The sequence below is a fragment of the Oryzias latipes genome, chromosome 21 (assembly GCF_002234675.1).
Source record: "Oryzias latipes chromosome 21, ASM223467v1".
In the NCBI taxonomy this organism is placed as follows: domain Eukaryota; kingdom Metazoa; phylum Chordata; class Actinopteri; order Beloniformes; family Adrianichthyidae; genus Oryzias; species Oryzias latipes.
In genome coordinates this window covers 24,952,060-24,965,432 of record NC_019879.2, presented here as the reverse complement: position 1 = coordinate 24,965,432, position 13,373 = coordinate 24,952,060, and positions in this window count along the sequence as shown.

Below are 13,373 nucleotides of genomic sequence, written 5' to 3'. Positions count from 1 at the left end.
AAAATTACAAAGTCTGATGAAAGCCTTTTTAGTTGTTTCAGACTCTCTATAGTAGGTGTCATTCAAACCAACATGTAAAATCAGCCTCCTGACTGTATAGCAGGTCTGGGAGTTTTTCCAGAATTTCCAGAACCGTGGCTCCCGGAAAGCAGTGAGTGACCGCGTTGATGAAGCGGACCTTACTTATTATAGAATCCCCGATTATCGCCGTTGTCGGGGCAAACAGGGGAGGAGGAGACGAGGGCGAAGGTGCATGACGACAGGCATGACAGCAGCGGAGGCCTCGTCTCCTCGTCTTGAGGCCGGTGGTCCATCTGCGGCAGCGAAGCCCGAGACTTGCTGGAATGGAAGCGGACCGCTTCCTTCAGGGATAGGATATATGTAATAGACTTGATTTGATTGACATATGGAGTAAAAACATCCTGATAAGAAAATATATACTTGGACCAATGAGGACAGAGCTCAGTGTTCGCGGGTTGACTTTTGGTTAATATCTAGTGACATGGAAAATACAGTTGATTCTGTTGAGATTATGCCCAATGTTTTTTCAGACCACAATACAGTGTCCATTCAAATTAAAACGGGAACTGTCTAATGCACCCAAATGCAACGTAGACTATTGGAAATTGAATCAATTACTATTAAACAATAAAGAATTTACTGCTGGAGTAGAAAAACTCATTGATAAATTCTGGAAACAAGCATTTACATTAAAAAAAATTTGAATAGTTGAGAATAAATGAAGTATGAAATACGATCTGCAATATCATTTGAAAAAAGAATTGCTATCAAAACAAAAAAGAGAATCAGAACTAATAAGAAAAATAACGATTAGCAATGAAAAAACAAATGTATCTCATCTAGAACAAAATATACTAATTTCTTTGCAATCAGAACTGAATATGAAGAAAAAGCATGCAGAGCATTTGTTAGATCAAGAAGAAAATGGTTAGAAGAAGTTGAAAATTTACTGAATACTTTTTCAACTTACAAAAAAGAAAGTTTGAAATTTCCTGTCTACGTCAGATGAAAATTGAAAATTTAATAAGTGAAGATACAAGAAAGGTTTCTCAATATGTTGCAAAACTCTATTAAGAACTTTACACTCAAGATTGCTTTGAAGAAGAAGATATTGAACTATTTATTAACAATATTAAAGATTAGATTGAAAAGTCAGAGAAACCTTTGAAAAGACTTGTGACCAGAAAATTAAGAAAGAGATAGTTGAACATTGTATGTAATCTCTTAAAGAAAATAAAAGTCCAGGGAAGGATGGACTAACAAGGTAGTTTTATAAATTCTTTATTAATAAATTAACCCCTTTTCCAGTAAATTTATTTGAAGAAGCTTTAGAAATTGGTATATTAACTTTAAAACTTTAAACAACTATTTTAAAATAAAGTGGTTAAGTAATTTGTTGAAAGGGGAAGACAATATCTGGAACGCATTTCCTAACTCTGTATTTGACACAACGGGAGGAGTTAATTTCTTGGTCAAATGTAATTATAAAGTTGCAAAATTACCCACAAAACTTTCACACTTTTAGAAACAAGTCCTACTGGCCTGGAAACTCATTTATAAACACAATTTTTCTCCAACATCTTGTTTTTTTTAGAAGAATCAGAGACAGATACACAAAGATCTTTAAAACAATAGAGGTCCCACTCTGACACAGAAATAAAGCACAAGTAACAAAACAAAATAAAAATATAACAAAAAAGAATGCAGCCACAGCCATTACACTCCCCTACTAAAGATAAACTTCTTTCCCAATGAAGTTTCTGCATTTGTCCTTTAAATTAATCAGAGCTGCATGCAGAGGAAAGGACATCAGACAAGATGTTCAGAGGGTTCCCCGATCACAGAAATGGTGAGCAGTGGAGCAGGTGGAATGTTCTGCTTTGGTTTTCCACTTATTGGACACGCATGACATGACCTGCAATATGCAGTAACAGGAGATTTCAAATTGGGCCAAAAGAAATGTTGAAGGGTAAGAACATAGAATTGTTTTAATTCCTGCCTCTATATTGATGAATGCAGTTTGGTTAGTGTAAAATGTCTTTTATTTAAAAAAAATCTTACTGTAGACAAACCAATATATGAAGTCTAAAACAGACAAAGAAAAGAAAAAAGACACATTCCATTTAATTAAATTCAGCTTTTTGAAAACGTTTTGTTAATCACAACATTTTTCTATGTTAAGGTGTTTCAGCCGTTCATTTTGTTTTTGGAACAATTGCTCCAAATGATTCAACCTCCCAATGGTTCCATTTCTAATGTAAACCTTAGAGATGGTTGTGGGTGAAATTCCCAGTAGATCAGCAGTTTATGTAAGCACATCAGACACCAACAGCCATGTCAGGATCAACGTCACTTCAGTCACCTTTCTTCCCCAGTCTGATGCTCGGTTTGAGTTGCAGCAAACCGTCTTTAGGTTCTACATGCCGAAATGTGTTGAGTTGCTGCCATGTGATTGGTTGATTAGAAATTTGCCTTAACAGGTGTGACTAATAAAGTGGCTGGTGAGTGTTGATTGTGATTTTGAGTGACTACATGTTCTGTGACTTAAGATATTTAAATAAAGGGAAAGCAAAGTTCCCCAAAACATTATTTCCTTACATCTGCCTCAAGTCAGGATTTTACATTGGGTTGATTTTGATTCAGATGTCATTATGTCTTTCATTATATTGGGTGGAGGGGGTCAGGACGGCTGTCCTGTGAATTTTATAGTTATATTTAAAAAAAAATTAAACTTTTAAATTATTTGGTGTTACTGTTGTATGAAAAGTGCTTCATAAACAGAGTTTGATTGAATTTGATTCATGACTACATTTATCACATGTATGAGTTTTGACTTGAAAATCAGTGCATAATTGATTCAAATACCCTTTTTTAAACCCTTGTGCTATCGTATGACCCCACCCTTACATTGACGCGTTATTCCTACCATGACAAGGGGGACAAAGGTTAGTAACATTTCATTTAATCCATGGACACCAGTGAAGATCACAAATCCTTGAAGTAAACAAGTTCAGTGCACTGTCTAGTGGGGTCTAGATGACCCCACTCCCAATGTTAAAGTGCCTAGGATAGCACAATGGTTAAGTAAACCTTTTCCTGGAATTTTTGAGAGAAATCTGTTCAGCAGATGTCAGGGAAGGGTCTCTTTGATCTTCAAATATTTGTTAGAACTTATTGTTTGCAGATGTAATGGAATTCCTCACACTTCCAACTATGCAGCAGTGTTTTGAAATCATCTTTAGTTCTCAGTCTTTAAAGGTTGGGTCATACAGCCACTACATACTTTTTGCGCATGTGAAAATTGGTCATACTTGGAAAAAAGAGAGAAAAGTATCACGTTAAAACCATGGAAGAAGTATGAATAAGCAACGCAAAGAACGCGTGAATCGATGTAGAACATGAACCGTGTGTGATTTTTGTGCTGTTTGTCTGGAATTCCATAGCAATTTGTGTGTCAATTACGTAACTTTAACGTGACACCTGTGTGTCATATATGCGATATAAAAAAGTATATATACAAACGTGAAAGTGAAAAATCCATTAAACATGTGTGGAATTGTCGTGGAAAGCCACATATTTGCCCATGCATCTTGCAAAAATCAAGCACAATTGCGTAAGATTTAGAAAATAATTACTCAAATATAAATTACCGGTATGTAATATTTACATTATCTGTGTAAAACTCAGTCTGTGATGGATGACGAGCACAAGAAACATTTAGGCATTAGGTATATCACGAATGAATCATGGAAGACAGAAATTTAATATGTAGAAAATGTGCTAAATGTACGTAATGGCTCTGTGACTCCACCTTCAGGTCAGTTTGAGCTGCATCTGCAACAGTTTCAGCAACAGAAACAGCAGCGTTCAACAAAAACACAATGTAATATACTTCTGTATGAAATGAAGTTTTTCTTATTCCTTTCATTGTATGACCCAAAGGAAATGAAGTTGTTTGAGAGTTGTTTATAAAATTATTTTTTGGGGAAGAAAGCTTGTTTGTTTTGTTAAAGAAAGAGTAAGAAAATGTTGTCAGAGGCTTACTCCTTCTGTGTAATCAATGAGGGTGAAACTGTGAATAGTAATGTGTTTAGTTTTAAGGCCACCTGAAACTCTCCTGCCTTAAAAATAGACTGAGGTGTTTAACATTTACCCATAAGATAAGTCACGTCATATAAAATGAACCACACTGCTCTTTGTCTTTCCGGTTTCTCCCATGGTCTCTCCAATGCTTAGTCTCATGAAGTCATCTGTTCTAAATGAGTCACTTTGAGGCATTTTCACTCCTACATAAACAGTATGGTTCAATTTCCTGCTGTATTTTTTGTGTGGAGTTTGTGGGTTTTCTCTGTGCTTAAGTGGGATTCTTCTGGAAACTCTGGCTTCCTCCCATGGTCTGAACACATGCTTCATCGGTTGGTTGGTATTTCTAGATCTGCGGCCGTGGTTTAGCGGTAGGGCGGTCGACCCATGATCACAAGATTCCGGGTTCAATTCCTGCCTTGCACGCCCATGAGTCGTCGTGTCCTTGTGGAAGACATTGAACCCCACATTGCCTCTGGTGGGAGGCTGGTGCCAGTGTTTGGCAGCGGAGCAGCCACCAGTGTGTGACTGGGTGAATGGGTCGGTGACTGTAAAGCACTTTAGGTACAGTGCTATGTAAGTATACACCATTTAAGTGTGTGTGTGTAATTGTTTGACTTGGCAACAGAATGGAAACCTTTTCAGGGTGTACCTGCCTTGGCCCAGATGTATCTGAGTTGGCTCCAGCAACCCCATGACCAGATGTTAAAACAATGTTTTCACTGAAGTGGGTCTAAGGCTGTAATCAACTTACTCGATGAATCAATTTATTATCCTTAAATCCAACCAGATTGATCTGAGGCAAGTTGTTAATCGAATCAATCTATGCCCTCATAAATTAATTCAAAATGAAAATACATGATATCAATATTTGAAAATACTATTTAGATAAGCAACAGGAGATTTATCTGACTATATTGTAAAAATGAACTGGTTCCATGTCATGTCAGCAAAAAAAAAATCTATTATTTTTTACTTTTACAACCCAATATTACAACAATAGTTGTCTGAATGGGCTTCCTAGCAGTAGTTGTATAATAAACTTGAAATCATAAAGAATATAAAGTCATAGAATTTGAAAGGGAATGGCTGAACAGGACTAAACAGACTAAAGTAAACTGGGCATCCCTGCCCTTAGACCTTCCTTGGTAAGGAAAGACTAGGGGGGGTCCACAAGAAGGACAGATCCTCCCCAGGACGGACAGGTGATGTACCAGAACTCTTAGAGGAGAATTGGCTTATATAATTCTACAACTACATGTCTGAATAGTCCGACAGATGCGCTTCATCCAGAGTTGGGGGATGGCTGGGGGCGTGAGACGAGCTAGAGGTAGGGTCCACAGCAAAGTGTAGGAGTTTAGGTGTAGAGACGAGGTACACAGCCAAGTCTAGGAGCAGAGACGAGCCAGAGACAATGTCCACAGCCAAGTAAAGCAGCACGCTTTCCTGGAAGGGAGTTGGAAAGAGAGAAAATGCTTGAATCGCACTGCATGCATGCCATCAATCCAGTCCAGTGTGTAGAAAGCCTTTAAAATTTAGCAAAGTCATGTGACCATACAGTGTTCAAACAATGTTCCCTTTTTATGGAAAAGGAACAGTGAGCTGAACTCTAGAAAACTAAAATGTGAATGGATTTGACATTAATGTGCCGTCTTGGTCATTATTACACACAGACGTGAGGCATTCGAGTTCCTTGTAGTGCTGTTTAATTTGGTGTTCCTTTCTTCAAACTTTACACCGCATCAACATCGTAGAAATAGCAAACAAAAGTAATGATTAATCATAACACATGAATTGCACACCTTCACACAAATAGTGCACAAAATAATACACATACATATCACTTTGGCCTGCTACTGAACCAACCGGCGAACTAAACACAAAAAATCTCCTTTTTTCTGCCAGGTAAGCAGTCCCGTCCAGTACCTCAGATCCCCATTGAGTTCTGGAGCCTAGATATTAAAATACTGTGGTCTACTGTGTCAAATGCTGCTGTTAGATCTAGCAGAACCAGGACAACATAGTCTCCAGCATCATTAGGCAGGAGAATGTCGTTGGTGACTCTGTTGACTCTGTACTGTGCAAGGGTCTAAAACCAGACTGAAGGACTTCAGAAATGTGATGTTGGCTTAAAAAGTCCTGTAGCTGCGAGTGGACCACTTTTTCCAACAGTTTTGAGATATTAGGCATCTTGGAGATGGGTATAAAATTAGCCAATACAGTACTGTCCGGGCTGGGTTTTTTAAATAGATGCTGAACTGTTGCATGTTTAAAAACAGCAGGTATGACACCAGTAGCCAGACTGCCGTTGATGATAGAAAGGGCCGTCTGTGCCACGCTGGGGGAAACCTCCTCGAAAAGCGTGGGAGGAATAGAATTCAGGGGAGAACTTGATGGTTTACCTTGACTGACCAACTCAATTAAAAATTGAAGAGATACTGGCTCAAATTCTCTGAAAAATAGCTGAGCAACAAACACAGGTCGAAGGGTCAAAAGAAGGAAGAATAATGCAAGCCCTTATGTTTGACACCTTCTTATTACAAAATTGTAAAAACGGATCGTACGGGTCAGGCGAAGCTTCTAGAGACCCTGCCTGTGGAACATTGAGAACAGAATCTATCATTTTAAAAGCACCCGTGGGTTATGCTGATTAGAAATAATAATATTGACCAAGTACAGTTGTTTAGCCTGTTTTAAAGTGTCCTGATAAAAGCGCCAACAGTTCTTCAGGATTTTTAATGAGATCTGTAATTTGTCCTTCTTTCTGCAGGCCCTCCGAGCTGCCCGGGTTCTCTCATTGAACCAGGTGAAGGAGCCACAGAGTCCAGGAGGAATGAAACCAGGAACTGAGCTCCAAAACATCAGCAGCAGAAGAAGGAGCGGTGAGCTGGTTAAAAGCAGAGGAACACTGACCAGCAGTGGAAGAGTTAAAAAATCCTGTAATGCTGAAGAGGAGTGGTAGATTTTACTGCAGCACGTAAAAGTCAAACTTCAAACACCACAGGCATGTAATCAGAATCAGAATCAGAATCAGAAATACTTTATTGATCCCACACGTGGGAAATTTGTTCGTTACCATAACAACTGACAGGAAAAAAGACTAAGAATAATATAAATAAAAAACAAGAACAAGGAAAATGTGGTATAATTTAAAGAGCTATTTACAAAACAGTGCAGGTAAAGAGATGTGCAAAATAAAGAAAAGAGAAAAAATTTTTTGCAAAGGTTATCTTCTGCATTGTGAGTTATTGAACAGGGTTATAGTATTGGGCAGGAAGGATTTCTGGTACCGGGCAGTTTTGGAGCGGAGCTGTCTGAGCCTTCTAGAGAAGGAGCTCGGCTGTTTGTCCAGAACAGGGTGGAGAGGATGCTCTGGGTTGTCCATGATGGATAAGATCTTGTTTAGTGACCTCCTCTCCATCACTGCTTCAAAAGTTTCCTGTTTGCAGCCAATGACAGAACCCGCCTTCCTGATCACCTTGTTCAGTCTGTTGGTGTCACTGACTGCAATGCTGCTTCCCCAGCAGACCGCGGAGGAGAACAAGGTGCTGGCCACCACAGACTGGTAGAAGATCCCCAGCATCTTGCTGCACACATTAAATGACCTCAGCTTCCTTAGGAAGTAGAGTCTGCTGCAGGCCTTCTTGTACACAGCAGTGCTATCTAATCTATGATTGCTATGTCACAGATCTTAAAATTTAAAACAGTTAATCCATAGGAGACGACAAGAAACATCACCTGCGCTGTTCAGTACCCAGGTATTTATCTATGAGTTACACTGGTTAGGTATTGGCTAAAGATGTTCTGGATCCATTTTAAGTCAGTGAATTGGATCGTTGAAATCAACAATCAAATCATTGTTAAATGACTCATGACACCCCTATAATGAACCTTCACAAAGTTGTAAATTCAATGAGATTCACAAATGAGCTAAAGATGTGATTTTTTTTTTGTAAACTCACATGTGCTGTCTTTCACCTGATGGCGCAGTAAAGTGTATTTAAATGCCACGTCACACAGCCGTTTCCTATATTTTGTGCACAAATGAAAATTGGTCACACGTGAATATTCATAAAAAAAGTGAGAAAAGTTTTGGTCTTTATGTGAAATTTTCAAAGGGGTATCAAGAAGGGACCACGTAAATTAACGTAGAACATGAACCACGCGTAATTATTGCACTGTTTATATACAATTTATTAGTGATTCGTGTGTCAATTGCGTAATTTTAACATGACGTGCACGTTAAATCTTATTGTCTTATTGAATTAGAAAATAAAATCAAAACCCTGGAGACTGCTTATGCTGCTTCTGCACAGGAACGCATTCTGGGAGATCTGAAAAATTTAAAGCTGCAGTTAAATGACATCATCAATAAACAAACACAATTTCAAATACAAAGGCTACGACTTGAAAGATTTGAAAACTCTAATAAATCTGGCAAATTTCTGGCTAATCAGCTTAAAATTAACAAAGAAAAATCATCAATCACCTCTATTATGGACCAAACAGGAAATGTCACCCATGACCCGGTCAAAATCAATAACGCATTTGAAAACTTTTATAAAAACCTGTACACACCGCAGATCAATCCGTCAGAGCAAAGTATTGACTCATTTCTTAATAATGTAAACCTACCCAGGCTAAATGAGGATCAAATCATAAACTTAGATTCTCCGCTCTCGCCGTCTGAACTTCATGAAGCTCTGTTACTTATGCCCAATGGTAAAGCACCAGGGCCTGACGGCTTTCCTGCTGAGTTTTATAAGGAATTCTGGGAACAACTGGCACCAACATTTTTTAAAACTGTCACATCTATTAATGAGAGCCAATCAATGCCACCTAACATGAACTCAGCCAACATAATTCTTCTTCTAAAACCAGACAAAGATCCCACTAGTCCTTCAAGCTATTGCCCTATTTCTTTAATCAATGCAGATGTAAAAATTATCTGCAAAGCACTAGCACAGAGAATAGAAAAAATCACTCCTCACATAATTCACTTCGACCAGACTGGATTCATCAAAGGCAGACACTCGGATGATAATGTCCGTAGACTAGTTAATATAATAGACTTTGCCACCATTGAAAACCAGGAAATGACGGTACTATCGCTGGATGCTGAAAAAGCCTTTGACAGAGTTAATTGGAAGTTCCTTATTGCTGCCCTCCATAAGTTTGGTTTTGGAGAAGCATTCATCAATTGGATCAAAATATTATATCACAACCCCAATGCATCAGTTAGAACTAATAAACAGACTTCAAACAGGTTTTTTCTTGGAAGAGGAACCAGACAGGGCTGCCCACTCTCTCCTTCTCTTTTTGCTATATTCATTGAGCCTTTAGCTGCAGCAATAAGACAGAATGAGAGCATTATAGGAATAAAAACCAAACACAGCCATCATAAAATTAGTCTTTATGCGGATGACATATTACTGTTTTTAAGGAATTTACAATCTGTAAATGAAACAGCAATGATCATAAATGAATTCTCCTCCATATCAGACTATTCCATTAACTGGAATAAGTCTGTTTTATTACCACTCAACAGGAATATGGAACAAAGACTCACAATTCCAGTTAAAACAGGAAATATCAAATATTTCTATACCTAATTTCCACAATTACTTTCTCGCAAATAGATTACAATATATCTTAAAATGGTTAAAAAATAATCCAGAAACCAACTCATGGTTAGACTTGGAACAGGCGTTATGTGGTAAGATCAACCTTTCACAGCTACCATTTATTAGCCAAACAGTTAAAAAACAGGATTGTTTCAAAAGCATTAATATAAATGCCACCTTAACAGCCTGGTGGGAATTTCTGAAAATATCAAAATCATCAATTCAACCGTGCAAAATGACACCCATCTGGAACAACCCGGACATCCTTATTAACAAAAAAATGATTCACTTCCCAGCTTGGCAAGCAGGGGGCATAAAACAACTAGAGCACGTAATTATTGATAGAAGATTCATAACTCCCCAGGAACTTCAAGACAAACATGGAATTAATAACTTCTTGGAATATCAGCAACTTAAATCAAGTATTACTAAAAAGTATAAAATTAAAGACGACGATTTAAAGCTACCTGATGTAGTTACCACTCTGATTAATTTTTCAATGAATAGAACTCTCTCCAAAATATACAAACTTTTATGTAATTTAGATAACAATATTGCCCTTCCAACAAAAAGATGGGATGCAGATTTGAGCATCAGCACAGATGAAAGCTTCTGGTCAGAACTCTGTCTAAACACCTTTAAACTGACAAAAGTCCAAATCTGCAGCTAATCCATCTCAAAACTCTTCACAGAATTTACTACACTGGACAAAGGATGTTCAAGATGGGTCTCAGTAACTCAGACATTTGCGAGCACTGTGATAATAATCTACCCGACAGCTACATGCACGCACTGTGGTTCTGCACTCCTGTCCAGGCTCTCTGGCAGCAGGTATGTGCCGATTTATCAGTCTGGCTTAAGGTTTCAATCACTGCCTCACCGTCACTTTGTGTGCTTGGTGACATGAGTGCCATCGATATAGAAGAAGGATTAGCATCTATCATTTTCATAACTCTTTGTATTGCCAAAAAAACTATTTTAATAAATTGGAAAAACAAGAAAAATATAAACATAAGTCAACACAGAAATCTGCTGTTTGATCATATCAGCTTGGAAAAAATGTCAGCCCAAAGCTCAAGTAGCTTTGAAAGAATTCGGTCTCTCTGGTCTCCTGTGGTTGACTCCATGACTTAGGGGGTGGGGGGCTTGGTCGTCGCTGCTCCTTGCCCTTCTGCCGTGGTTTGGGGTGGGGGTCGGGGCTTCCGGTGCCTGGCGGGGGCGGTGGGGGGCTCCGTTGGTCGGGGGGTCGGGTCCGGTGCCTGGGTGGGGCGGGCTGGGGCGCTGCGTGGTCCTCTGGGCTTGGGTGTGGGGGTGCGTGGTGGGGGGGTGGGGTGGTGGTCTGGCTTGGCTTGGGGGGGTGGTCCCTTTGCCTGTGCTGGGGGGGGTTGGCGGGGGGCCTAGCGGCGCCGGATGGGCTGCCCATCTGCACCTGGGGCTGGGATCGGCCCTTCCCTGGCTCTGGGACGGGACGGGACAACCCTCTCGGGGCCCCCGGTCGCTCTGGGTGTCACCCGCTTCGGCTGCGGGGTCTGGGGTGGGGTGGGGTGGGGGGCTTGTCGGCCCTGTCCTGTGGGGGGGCGTTCTGGGGGGGAGGGGGGGCCCATTATTAGTACGGGTCGGGGGGGCTAACGGGTCGGGGTCTCCGCTGAGGCAATCAGTGGTTGCCTCGGCCGGTTGGCCTCCTTGATCCCGTCGAGGCCTGACCAGAGCTCTTCTAGGGCCGGCGTCTGGGGGTGGGGGCCTGGGCTTGCTCCGGGGGGGGGGCGACGCTTTCTGGCTCCTCTCTCTCTGTGTGGGGCGGGTGGTGCCGGGCCTGGGGTGTCGGCGCCTCCGGGGGTGGGCCCCTGGGCTGGGTGGCCCTGGCCCCTTTGCCGGGGGTGGGCTGGGGGACGGCTGTTTGACCACCGGGGGACAGTTTACCAGCTGTCCCCAACTTACCCCCTTCCTTATATAACCTCATATTAGGGTGAGGGGGTGGGGGGTCTAGCCTGCGATGCGCCTTGGGGGGGGCTACTTGGGAGTGGCCCCCCTCCTATGGTTGCCGTATGGAGTGGGCCCCCCCTCTTTCGGTTTTATTTGCACCTTAGACATGTAGGGTCCTTGGTAGGGGGGGTGCTTGGACATCACTGCAAGCAAGCAGCAGATGTCCTCCTGGCACCCTACCCGCCAATTTTAACCGCACCTTAGACATTTAGGGCCCCTTGGTGTGGAGGGTGGGGGGACATCACTGTGAGTAATCAGGAGATGTCCCCTTAGTGCCCTACTCGCCAATTTTAACTGCACCCCCCTTAGTACACACACCCCTCCCCCTTCAATATATACATTCAAACATAAACACACACACATGCACACAAACACCCTCTCAAGCACCCATACACGCACACACATTTTACAAGGAAGGTGGGACCTGGGTCCATCTGTCCCCTACCCCTTCCCTGGTGGGGGGTGTGGGCCCCTTGGCGATGGCGGCCGTGTCCCTTGGGTGCCGGCTCCCTGGGCCCGGCGGTGCTCTCTCCGCGCGGTGGGGGGGTTCATATTACACCAGAGCCGGGGGTGTTCGTGTCCCTGGGGGGTGGGTCCTGGTCCTTGCCCCTGGGCGCTGGGCCCCGCCAAACTTCCAACATGGCCGAGCCTGGTCGGGCCATATTTATAACACCCCTTGTGGGCCGCCATTTTTTTCCCCGGGGTTCCCCCCTCCTGGGCGGGGGCGGCGGGCCCCTGCCTTGCTCCTACCTGGACCAACCGTGGGCCGGGTGGGTGGCTGCCTGGAGTGCGGAGCGGGTCTCCCTTGGGGGGTCCTGGCTCGTACCTGGGGTCGGGGCGGGGGGATGCCCGGAACTCCTGGGTGGTGGTGGGGTGCTCGTCTGGGGCTGTGGGCGTCCCTCTCCGGTGGGGCCCTGCGTTGGGCTCTTCCGGCGCGGCGGGGGGCTGCTTTCCTGGCTGGGCTGGGGCGGCGCTCTCTTTCCCTCTGCGCCTCCCTGCTCTCTGGCTCTGGGGGCCTCGCGGCGGTCCTGCTGGCCCTGGCCTGGGTGGCGGTCTTGGTCGCCCGGGGGGCGGTTGTTCCCTGCCTGTTCCCGTGTGGCGTTGGGGGAATTCCGGCTGCCGCTGCTGCTGCGGCGGGGGTGTGGGTGTGGGGGTGGCTGGGCGCTCCTCCTCCTTCTTTTCACATTCCATCATCCATTTTAGAAGAACATAAACACTCACCTGAGCACAGGTGTTGGCTCACCTTTGCACTAATAGGTTGCATGATTGAATGAATGAAAGATTTCACACTAGTTGGTTTAAAGGCATAGGTATGCGTTCGTGAACACTATCTGTTTTGTGTGCATGTTGACATGTGGACATTTTTGCGGCTAGCAGGTGTGTTGATAATATTTGAGTGTGTGTGAACAGGCCCCGCCCTTTTTGTACTACATTTGAACCGTACCGTAACGATAAACAACCAGTAAGTCTGTCTGCTCTATGCTGCTTCATGGTCTTACCCCCTTTCCCCTCCGATTATCACCCTCCTACCCCCCCCTCTCTCTAACGTCCCTCTCTCTTCTTCCCCTCTTTCCTTTTCCGTCCGGTCCAACACCAAAGATTTTCAAACATGATTGAAATTAATAAAGTTTGGCCTCAATTACAAAAGGGGTTTATTCAGAC